Source organism: Xiphophorus maculatus, chromosome 18, assembly GCF_002775205.1.
Source record: "Xiphophorus maculatus strain JP 163 A chromosome 18, X_maculatus-5.0-male, whole genome shotgun sequence".
Taxonomy (NCBI): Eukaryota; Metazoa; Chordata; class Actinopteri; order Cyprinodontiformes; family Poeciliidae; genus Xiphophorus; species Xiphophorus maculatus.
This window is the reverse complement of record NC_036460.1, coordinates 28,348,740-28,361,650: the sequence shown is the minus strand read 5'-3', so window position 1 is coordinate 28,361,650 and position 12,911 is coordinate 28,348,740.

Genomic DNA, 12,911 nt, shown 5'->3' with positions numbered 1-12,911 from the left:
GATCACTCCGCGCCGCTCGTGTTATTCACAGGTTACTGATGGAGAAAAAGTTCAAATGAAGACATTTGATTTGTGAAATGACATCAAGTCAACATAGTTTTCAATTTCACACCCGGAATGTTTCATAGGAGCCTTTTAAGCTTGCAATCACTTTTACATGCGTCGAAGAACGCCCGCATTTTACTGCAAATGATTTTAAAAAGCCCACTGCTTTCTTCCCTGAATCAGTCTTAGAGATTAAACATGAACTTTTGCGGATTTCAGTTCGCAAAGAGCGACTGATGCAGAATGAAAACATGCATTTTTGTGTTTAAATGGGTTTTTTTTTTAAATCCATCCTAATAGACTGTAAAAATATGACAATACTGATACCAGACATCGGTACTTTTTTCTGTTACAGAAATCAAAGCTGCGCCAGAAATTAAATGGAGGTTACGTTCTTTTGTTTTTCTTTCATTTTTTAGGATTAACTTTTTGTTTTTGCCAAAGTTCAAATGAATGTTTTTAGATTCATACATCTATCAACTTAAAATGTTTAATTCTTCTTCTTCCTCCTCTTTTATTATTATTATTATTATTATTATTATTATTATTATTATTATTATTATTATTATTATTATTATTATTATTATTATTATTATTATTATTATTATTATTATGTCTTCTTGTTTTGTTTTATCTGTGTTCATTTCTCAGATTCAGATCAAATCTCCATTATTTGCCATTGCTATTATCCAAAAGAAAGATAATATCCTTTTAGTTTTGGTCTACCTGCCAAGACACCAGTCATTATTACGGGAAATGAGGGTTAAAGCCTTTGTTAATGGCAATATTTTGCTAAAAGACTAAAACTATGAGGCTGAAAAAGAGATTAAGTTTGGTAAAGTGCAAATTAAAGCAGTTCTGTTTTGATATAATGTTGGTTTAAAAGTTTAACTGTAATGTTTGTGTGTGTAGGTGTGTGTGCGTGTGTGTGTGTGTGGGGGGGGGGGGGGGGGGGGGGGGGGATTATCTCACAATTCATTCCAATTGATTTCTCTCATCATATTCTCTCTGATCCTCCAGCAGCTATTTTTTATGAATTCAAATTGACATGGGAACCGATTCGTGTCAGCAGTTCCTTTCTTTCTTCTTTCTGACAAAGCAAACTTTTGTTTCTCTCTCCTTCAGCAGGTGACATGTTGGAAACTGTGGCATCTCCAGCTGTAAACTCCTTCAGCTGCAGGTTTGGAGCATCATCTCAGAAGCTGCAGTCCTCCTCTGTGAACCAGAGTCTGGGCTGGTTATTGGTCAGACAAGCTTTCAGTGTAGTATCAATGTGGTTGATCATTAGTAATATGCAGGATCACCTTATACTTATTAGCTATAATGATGCAGAGAGTGTTTCCCTTCTGCTAAAAAGTAGCAGAACGTCGATGAAGCACAGCGGGAGAATAAAACTAAAAGGAGCTGAAAAAGAAGAAGGGGTGCACCAAAAGCAAAAACATTCCTTTAAGGGTTCAGCGGCGGACCCAGTCAAGGCCTCTCTGCTGGAGTGTTAATTGTTTCATTTTATTACAGTAATGTTTTATTAATGGAACTTTTTGTTCTTGTGTGACTTCTCTCGCCTGCAGCTGCTGTGTCATTACACAGCTTACAGGCAGGCTTATCACCGGCTACCATACTGATGTTTCCGTCATGAGCCGCGCACCTCGGGTGCCCTTCGCTCCGCTGGAGTTTAATAACCCAGATAAATTACAGTCCGTCTGCAGCTCTGTCCCCTCCGGAGACACCTTAATGATTCACCTGTCGGCTTTTCTGGGTGGGCTTGAAAACCAATTTTTTCCCCCCAAAACTGGCAAATTTAAACTCCTGGCAAGCCACAAAAACCATTAAGCTAAAAATGCAAAACTTAGTTTATTTTTATTATTATTATTATTATTATTATTATTATTATTATTATTATTATTATTATTATTATTATTATTATTATTATTATTATTATTATTAATGTTGTTGTTATTATTATTATTATCATTATTAATGTTATTATTAATGTTATTATTATTATTATTATTTTATCTATTGATAATAAACAACTTTTTTTTTTTTTTTAAACTATAAATCTATAAAGATCCAAAACATAAGAAAGGTTCCAGACTGTTGCCTTATCAAAAGAAAAACTTTTACCCTTTCTGACTTTTGGTCGGGTGGCCCATCAGAAACATTTCAAGGGCTTCAAATGGCCCCCGCGCCACACTTTGGACACCACTGATCTGAACAGGAGGACAATTTATCATCAGGGATAGTTTATATATATATATATATATATACATATATATAAATGACCATCATTTTATGAAAGTGACTAATATTTCTGTTTTTAAAACAGATGTGGAAGCCATGCTTCCATGCAGATGGAATAACGTGATGGATCCTGTAAATGAAAACTGATACTGTTTTGTTTGTTAGGTTTTCTGCCACTTTCTCATGTCTCTGGTTTAGAATCTGTCAACCATTAACAATAAATAATAACAAACTGCAGAAAACATTTTAATCCGGTACAAGGCGCCTGTTGTGAAAGAAGCTGGTGTGCGGCGAAGCGGGGAGAGGAACCCGGTCCCTCCGAAAGGGTTTCGCGCAGGTTGAGCAACGAGGGGACCAGCCCGGGTCCCGGATGGGCCCCACGCTTCCTGTAAGAGAGTCCACAGCACCAGAAGCCGGGCGGTGTGAAGCATTCTGAGGTGCAAGGTGAAATAGCAGCACAAAGTAGTGAATTTTGTGTCGAGGAAGGAAAAAGATGTGGATTTGCCTTCAGCTTCTTTATTTTGACACGATACTGAATATTTTGGTATCAATCCGATACCACTATCAACAATATCGATACTTTTCATTCAAGCTTGATTTATCATCAAATTTTCGTGCTTCTTCCTTTAAAATGTTTTGCTAAAACGTAGGCCAGAATTCAAAGGTGTCAACAAAATGCATGATCAGCAAACTAACATGATAAACAGAAACAATAGAAAAGCAAAAAACATATTTGTGTGCATCTTTTCCTGCAAAAACGAAGAACAAAAAAATATGTTATTTTAGAACAAATTCAAGACGAAATCTTCTTTTTGAGGTCGAGTTGAGAAACTACTGGGCCAAAACTAAAAACTAATTTTATGGAAATATTGACATCCAGGAAGTGAACACGTCAGAGAACCTGGAAGTGTGACCCCCTGAATGCATAACCAGAGCTTTGTTGAAGTTTTGGAATGGTCTAGTCAAAGACCGGAACAAAAGGCAATTTTGAATCTGTAGCAAGACTTAAAAGCAGAGGTTAGTTCTCCATCCAGTGTAAATGAGTTTATAACATACAGAAAAGCACACAGTAATGCAATAATTTCAGAACTATACAAACTAAAATGTGAATCATTGTGAATAAATTATGTTTGTCAAAACACTGAATTAGAATCAACACCTCACAATCTACTTTGTGAAATACACGAGTGCTACATAAACACCTTAGAGAAAAATAACCAAACAAACCTGATTGATTTTTTTTATTTAATGATCTCTCATCAGACCTACTGCTAGGAGATATGAGAGTCGTAAAATCTCTACTATTGTTAAATTTTAGACGTACAGAACGTATTTCTCTTAAATTACTTCAGACTTAAAGAATCATTTTTGTGTGCGTCAGAACACGAGTTTGTCATAATCAGGAGTTTAAAAACTCAGATTTTGGATTAAAGTTGCAACTATTTTTAAAAGCCACTATCTTAAGTAAACCAACTAAAACATGTGTTTCAGTTACACTAATTTTGACTCTCAATTTGAACCTAATATAAAACCCAGACACGGTTTTGGATTACCAGATAAGAGAGTAAATTATTATTATTATTATTATTATTATTATTATTATTATTATTATTATTATTATTATTATTATTATTATTATTATTATTATTATTATTATTATTATTATAACAATCAGCAATGATGACAGTTCAGTCTGACAAATATGTGTCCAGGCTGGTCTGTTGAAACGGTTGAAGGATGGTTATGTGTGGGAGAGACTGTAGCTGTGTGTTTGTTTGACTTCTGAATTATTTTTAAACTCCTTGTTCAGCAACTTGGAAACTTAAATGCTATTTGGGTAAGGTTAGTAGACAAGATACTAAAAGACTAAATCAGCCCATGTCCTGGTGAATTTTTACCCTCTTTTTTTAAAATATATATATAAAATCAATTTACAATCACAGCCTGAGTCGAATCGTGCCTTCTGGTTAAGGATCGGAGTCCTGGTGTTCAGAACCGGTGTAGGCCCAGAATGTGTCATCCGGTGTCTCCTCTGACCTTTGACCTCTCAGGACCCATCGTTCTTTGGCCCGCTCAGCGCAAGAAACGGAAGATTTGGAAACGGGCCGGACTGTGCGTGCGTGAGCTGGATGAAAGCAGCGGTCCGGTACCGTTCCGCAGACTGATCCGGACCTTACCCTGAACCTGAACCTGAACCTGCCGACCGCTCCTCCCCTCACCTCAGACGACGTTCTGAAAGGGAGAAGAGGTTTACACTCAGGGAAACTTGCTTTCAATCATTCAAAGCTTTATATATATATATATATATATATATATACGTATATATATATATATATATATATATATATATATATATATATATATATATATATATATATATATATATATATATATATATATATATATATATATATATATATATATATAAATATAAATGTAAATATAAATGATCGTCCTTTAACACCGTCCTGTAAGATGATAGAGAACGGTCTGAGGTAAAGGAAACTGTGTCTAAGGCCTAGACAAAGCACGTAACTGCACATAACTAACTGATGCCAGTGTAGGGACTTTAAAACTGGTGTTATGTGCTCCATCTTCCTGGTTTTAGTGAAAACACCAGCAGCAGCATTCTGGATCAGCTGCAGCTGTTTGATTGATTTATTGGACAGACCTGTGAAGACGCTGTTGCAATAATCAATACGACTAAAGATGAATGCATGGATGAGTTTCTCTAGATCTGGCTGAGACATTAGTCCTCTAATCCTGGAAATGTTCTTCAGGTGATAGAAGGCCGACTTTGTAACTGTCTTTATGTGGCTCTGGAGGTTCAGGTCAGAGTCCATCACTACTCCCAGGTTTCGGGCTGATGGCTGGTTTTCAGTTGTAATAACTGAAACTGTGCATTGACTCTAGATCTATAACTCTAGATCGTTCCTCTTTATGTCCAAAAATAATAACTTCAGTTTTGTTTCTGTTCAGCTGGAGAAAGTTTTGGCACATCCACACATTTATCTGTTCTAAGCATCTGTTCAGTGATTGGACGGGGTCAAAGGTCACCTGGTGACATCGTAATGTAGAGCTGTGTGTCATCTGCATAGTTATGGTAGCTAATATTATTTCCTGTTATAACCTGAGCTAGTGGGAGCATATAAATATTGAATAAAAGGGGTCCTAGGATGGAACCTTGGGGTACCCCACATGTTACCTTTGACCTCTTTGATGAGAAGTTTCCAATTGAAACAAAGAAATCCCTGTTCTTTATGTAGGATTCAAACCAATTAAGCACTGGACCGGAGAGTCCGACCCAACTCTCTAGTCGATTCAGTAATATGTCATGGTCAACAGTGTCAAAAGCTGCTATGTCTCAAAGAAAATAATTTCTTAATAACATAGCACATAAAAGCTGTGTTAAGGTCTATTGCAACAAAGCAAACCACAAGATCTGAGGTTTTCACTCTATGGTCCTTGAAAGACTCAAGACTAAAGATCTGAAGTCTCAAAAGTCATTTCACCGTCGGTTTTTCCCGGAGTTGAATGTCAGCTGAAGTTTTTCATGTGCACGGCTAAATTAGTGTCATGACTGTATTCTGACTTGAACACTTTGTATGTCCTTCTGAAGACTGCCGTGGTGATATTCATGGGCTGTTATTTTGACGGGTCAAACAGTTGATATTTTTTCCCCAGTTATTGTGTGAAAAACATGTCTCCTATTTAACGAGGCTAGTTGAGGTGTACGTACAACTTCGATCTACCTCTACATACTTATTACTTATCCAATGCAGAGGTATCTATTGATTGGCAAACCTGGCAGCCCAGAACCATCGTCCCAATCAAACGTCAATGTCAAATTTATTTACATAGCACTTTAAAAACAGGTTTTAAACTGCACCAAAGTGCTGCACAAAAATGATAAAAAAATAAGTTGATGAAAAGAAAAGAGAAATATTACAAGAAGAGCAAAAAAATTCCTATTGTTAAAATAATATAAGTAATAACAAGAGTAGTAATTAAAAAAAATCAAAACAGAAGAGCTACGGTATCAGGCCTCAATTGAATGCCAAAGAATAAAAATGAGTTTTAAGAAGCGATTTCAAATGATCCAGGCTGTGGGCAGATCTAATCTGGAAAGGTAGATTATTCCAGAGAATAGGAGCAGCAACGGAGACTGGCTATTCTCGACATGAAGACTCCGAGTCCCTTCCAGGTGGCTGAGTATCTCACACTATCTCTAAGGAAGAGCCCAGACAACCCTGCAGAGGAAACCCATTTTGGCCGCTTGTATCCAGGATGTTGTTCTTTTGGTCAGCAGCCAAAGCTCGTGACCACCGACGAAGGCAGGAACGTAGATGGACCAGTAAATCGAGAGCTTTGGCGGAATGTTGTGGCTTTCTCTTCTCCAGCTCCATTTCTCCCTCATTCACAAACAAGATCTAAAGACACTCAAACTCCTCCACTTGGACCAGAACCTCTCACCGATCTGGAGAACGCGCTCCACCCTTTTCCAGCTCAAGCCGATGGCCTCATCACCAACCGCAAACCACTCCAGCGAAAGCTGTAGATCATGATCCGATGAAGCCGGCAGAACCAAGATAAGTTAGTCTGCAAAGACGAGAGACGTGATCCTTAGGACACCGAAATGGATTCCTTCGACACGTTGACTGTGCCTAGCAATTCTGTCCAGTAAGGTTATAAACAGAATAACCTTACTGTTTATTCTGTCAAAGGACCAATTCACGAGGCTATTACTAATGACCTCTTCTTTCAGATGTTTGACCCAAAGTTTGGATAAAGACACCCAACCTCAGGATGAACAGCACAAATCAAGATGCTGTGTTTTTTTTTTCTTAGCACTAAATGTATAACAACCAAGACCATGATCAGGATGCCATGTTCTGCAATTTAATAGTTTAAACACCTGTAAGAATTTTAGGCAGATAAAGCAAAGAAATCCAACCAACCTTTATTTGTTTTGTTTATCCAAATCTGAAGTGAATGAATGATATGCATTTAAACATGACACTCTGAAGAACAAAAAAAGAAAGACACACAGAGACGAGTAAATGTTGCAACTCATTGAAGCATTTGGTTTCAAATGCTTCAATCATATTTTAAAAAAATCATATTTTAAAAAAATCATATTTTTAAAAATCATATTTTAAATCATATTTAAAAAATTTGATTTTTTTAAAATCATATTTAAAAATCATATTTTAAAAAGCACATTTTAAATCATATTTAAATCATATTTTTGAGAAATCATATTTTAAAACATCATATTTTAAAAATCTATCTTTAAGCCAGCATTAAGCATACTTTCCAGTAAGCCCATATTTCTGTACTAAAAATGTCTTTTCATTGGTCTGATGTAATATTCTAATATTTAATGTTGTGCTTTCATTAACTGTAAGCAGAAAAATCATGATAATTATCAGAATATAAAGGCTTCAAAACACCCTCCCGTTATTAAGCCAATGTTGGTGCTTCATTTAGTGAACACGATTACCTGAGATCAATGAACTTTTCAAGAATATTCTGATTTATTGAATGTAACTGCTGAACTGTAGCCAAATCATTTTTAAACATGTTTTTCCATATCTTTCCGTTTCTGCCTGCTTGCCATATATCAGAGAGGTGTCTGTGCAGAGTGCAAGGCTGATAAAACTCAGCGCTAATAAAGCTGATAAAGCTAATAAAGCTAATAAAGCCAGCAATCCACAACATGGATCGTTGCCTAATTCTGTAGACCACACTACATTTCTTCGGCCATCCATCACGCTAACATCCATCCGTTTTCATGCTCACACCTCGTAACCCCCTGGACGGCTAGAGCTTATGAATCCACCAGAGTTCAGGCTGATTTCATCAGTTTCAGTTTCTCTTCGTCAGGCGAAGCAGCAGCTTTGATCTCTGTCAGTGGGGCAAGATTTCTCCTTACCACACCCACAAATCAGAGAGAGACAGTCGACGAGCGGCGCTCGGCTTACTCCACAGATGATACATCCGCAGATAAAGAAGGAGAGGAAAGTGACGAAGATGCTGGCATCCTTCCACTCCTCCCAGTTCATAAACATGACCTGTGGATGATCCTAATGCCGGGATGGCTGAGTGTGGGACGGGGGAGGTACAGCAACAGAGTCAACATAATCCATGACACAGGGTGTGTACTTATGCGCGTGTTTCCTCGTTGGACTTGAAAGTCTCCGAGTCGTGTTTGCTCGAAAGGTCGCGCAAGGTGTGTGTGTGTGTGTGTGTGTGTGCGTGGGCGTGTGTGTGTGTAGTCAGGGATTGAGCGTTTTCCTCTTCTTTTCTTAGGCTAAATCAAGTCAGATCAGAGCAGCTTTGAGGTTTTGCTGTTTGTCACGGCTGCTGTTTGGTTATGTCTTAAGGTCTCTAATGCGCGGCACCTTTTTTTTTATATAGTATGGTGGGCAGGGAAGAAGTAGCTGATAAAGTTCCAAGCGGGAATGTCTTTTTTATTTCACAAATGTAATTCAGAGTTTTATAATCGGGGGCAGCTTCAACGATTACATTGTGTGCTCCGCTTAGACAGCAAGAGACTGGTACTCCAAACATTTGAGCTCAGTCTACTGCATGTTAAAAGCATTTCTCCAGATAAACAGAAGCTAAAACTGAAAGTATTATCTTTGGAACAAAAGAAGAACGCTCTAGAATCAGCGTGAAGTTCAGTTATTACAGCCAGAAACTAGAGATCAGGCCCGAAATCTGATGAACTCTGACCTTAACCTTCGGAGTCACATAAAGACAGTTACAAAGTCGGACTTCCATCACCTGAACAACATCTCCAGGATTAAAGGACTAACACCTCAGCAAGATCTAGAGAAACTCATCCGTTCATGTTGATCCATGCGTGTATCTTTAGCCGTGTTGATTATTGCAACAGCGTCTTCACCGGTCTGCCAAAAAAATCAGCCCTTCAGCTGTAGCTGATCCAGAACGCTGCTGCTGATGTTCTCACTAAAACCAGGAAGATAGAGAACATCACCTCAGATCTGAAGTCCTTCCACTGGATCCCTGGAGCTCAGAGAGTAGACTTTAGTTTATAAATCACTGAACAGCTTAGCACCACAATACATTAAAGATTTGAAGTCGTTCAATCAACCTTCCAGATCTTTCAGGTTTTCTGGTTCTGGTCTATTCTGCATCACCAGAACCAGAACCAGACGAGGAGAAGCACCGTTCAGCTTCTATGCACCACAAATCTGGAACAAACTTCCAGAAAACTGCAAAACTGCTGAAACACCGAGTTCTATTAAATCAAGTCCAGTCCTCGAGAGCTACCATCCTGCGACTTTTAGAAGCATCCTTACCCCGACGGACCGGGATCAGCTCTGAACAGACCAGCTAACGAGCCATTCATTCGAGTCAGGTGTGTTGGAGCAGGGAAGCTTCTGAACGTTGCAGGATGGTCAAGTCAGACCATCCAGTCTCCAGGACTGGACTTGAGCACGCCTGCTTTAAATCGAGACTAAAAACCCACCTGTTCAGATTAGCCTTTGCTTGTTGGTAAGTGGAACATTAATCAAAACATTTGATGAGGGCATTAGGCAAAATGTCATGTTTATTGCCATTCCATAATTGGTTGCTGTCTTGGGTTTTTATGTTGTGAAGCACTTTGCCTTGTTGTTGAAATATTCTACACAAATAAACTTGACAGAATCGACTGCAGCTATTAATGCAAATTCCTTCATCATTCATAAATTTGTATGGAAGTCCAATATTTTCTGTATTTCCTTGGTTTCTGACCAATCACCGCAACTCTGTTGTTGTTGCCTATTGCCTATTTTACATCCCTTGCTGGTTAGTTAATGCTGGTCATAAACACAATCTTCTGCAGTTTCTGCCCACAAGTTTTGCTCACTGTTGATTTCCACATATTTAAAATAAATGTTTATTGCCAAAATAGCAAGAACAAAGGGTCAAAAATAAAGCTTAAAAATAAAAATGCGGATTTGAGCGCAACGTTTTGAAAAAGATGCCACAAAATCAGTTATTTTAGGCTGAAACAATCACACACACACACAAAAAAAACCCACCACAGCATCTCAGAGGGACTGTTGAGACAAAGCTAGTAACTCTGGAGATCCAGAGCTCAGGTGGGTGACCGACGTTGTACCGATCCACTTTGGGTGAAACTTAGACACAAGACCAACATAAAGATGGTAACAGCATCAACCATGGAGTCCACTATGTTGTCATTCATTTGTGTTTCCTTTGCCATTTCCCATTTATATTGTTTGTTCAAATTATCGACACCGAAAAGTTTGCTTCACTTCACCTCCTGCATTTAAGCCTCCAACTCTTGACAAGACGCTAAATTAGCGCCTCGTCTTCACAGGTGGTTTCCAGTGTTCTTCAGGTAAAGTCTACATGTGCTTGTGTTGCTGCTGATGCTGCTGCTTCTCTCCTCCTGGTTCCAGGTCAATATTGACTCGGGACTCAAAGCAACATCCTCTTTGTCAGGTACATGGAGGGGTAGTGGGGGAAGGCGGGCTGAATGGCTATCTCCATAGAGTCAGGTGAAGACACAACAAGACGGGTCATCGTAGGGACCGAAGTTAGCCGACTCCAAGACAAGAAAAGCAGTAACGGTGCACTGACATCTCTACGCTCCACATCCACACAGAGGTTAGCATTCACAACTCTTGAGCTTTTCCGCATTTGATTACGTGCTAACTGATGAAACTTGCCCTCCACGTGGCTGACGAAAGCAGAGCTGCTCGAGCAAACGACGAGCCAACAGTTTTCATCAGATACCTCCAGCATCCTTCCTGCTGTAGCCAAATATTTTGTGCAAAGTACGAAGATGTTCCGTCTATATCAAACTTTCACATATAAGACCGTATTTGTCTGTAAGTTAGCCATTAGTGACTGTTGGATTCGTTGACTCTGGACACATTTGCATGACTGGGACCAGCTTGTGAGGTCCAGTTCCATGCCAGTGCTTCATTTTGCATAGTACTGAGCTGTGGGCATGAAAACATAGGAGCTCTTTTGTGTTGAGAGCAGAAGGTTGGCTGTAATCTGGTTGAATCCACTGCTGTCACCTAGTGAAGACCCAGGAAAACAGCTCCAAATATGTCCTGCAGAACATGGTTCGCTCTGACCGCATATTAGAGTTAAAAAAAAAAAGAGAAAAAAAAGAAGAATACATTTCCACCCAAAGAAATTTGGAAATTTTGAGATTTCATCTTTTCTTCTAGAAAAGAACTTGGACATTTCTGAGTTTAAAAAGTCAAAAAGCTGCTAGAAAGAAGTTTGACATCTTAAGCTTAATCTCATACCTTTTCTATAAAACACTTGGAAATTTCTGAGTTGAGAATTTGCAAGAAAAAACTCAGAAATTTTCAAGATTTTTTTTAGAAAAGTTCTGAGGCTTTTCTAGCAAATTTATGACTTTTCAAGCTCAGAAATTTCCAAGTGTTTTCTAGAAATTCTCTGACCTTAGTCTCAAATTTGAGTTTCAAAGGTCGAAGGTTGAATATTTGCAGGTAAAAACTAGGAGCAGGAGTGCTCTGGTGGCGCAGGGCTTGAGCACAACCCGTCAGCGGTGAGGCTGTGCCTTCGTCCTCGACGCGGCTGTTGCAGGTTCGACTCCCGGCCTGGTGGCCTTTGCCGCGTGTCTTTCCCCTTCTCTCATTACTCATTTTCCTATCAATTCACCATCATATAATGGTCATGGTGGTGATGGGGGGGGGAACTTGAAGCAGAATAAATTTCGTCCAAAACAAATCAGAAATTTTCTAGAAAATGTTTTTGTGATTTTCAACTTCAGAAGTTAAAAAAAATCGGACTTTTGAAACTCAGAAATTGTTTTTCTTTTCAAGGAAATTTCTGATTATTTGAAATTTACTCCTCTTTTTTCTATTTACAACAGCCCTCTCTTTATTCTGCATTCACCTTCCTCATACTTTCTATTGTTCATCTCAGATTGATTTTTCTGTCTACAGACGAGAATTTTATTGCGATATCCTCGCTCTGTGTAACTACAATAAATAATAATAAAGACAACAGTGCACATCTTGGCACAGCCTCACCTCTGACCCTTTTTTTTGTTGCCATTCCTTGATGAGACAAACTGTGCCAGCTTCATCTGAGGCGTGTCAGGGTGCCATAAATCTCCAGAGGAAACGAACAAGAAGGAATCGGATCCAAGCCGTTAGCTTGCTCCGTTCTCAGCGAGAAGTCAAACACACGCCTACGAGGAAGAGTTTGTGGCCAACAATGGTGCGATAAGACATCTCTTTATCCAGCAGAGCATTAGAAACGAGGCAGGAATGCCGTTATCAGATGTTTGCTCTGCTCTCGTTAACATGAGTGTGTTCTGCTGAGCTTTCTCTGTGCCGTCTGCTGTAGTTTATCCACCAAAGCTCAATCAGCGCAGTTCTGGAATTTGTTTGCACTAATAAAGCTAAGTGAGGTAAGAGCAGAACCTAACACTTCACTTGCAGTGTCTTGCTAAATTCCCCCTTCGTGTCATCGCGTTTGGACCGCTGTAGTGCTCTTTTTGATGGTCTCGACTCCAGACGGATCGTCAAGATTCACATTTGAAAAGTATTTAGAATTCAAGAGCGGGACGTCTCACCACATCTTGTAAATAAGTTGAT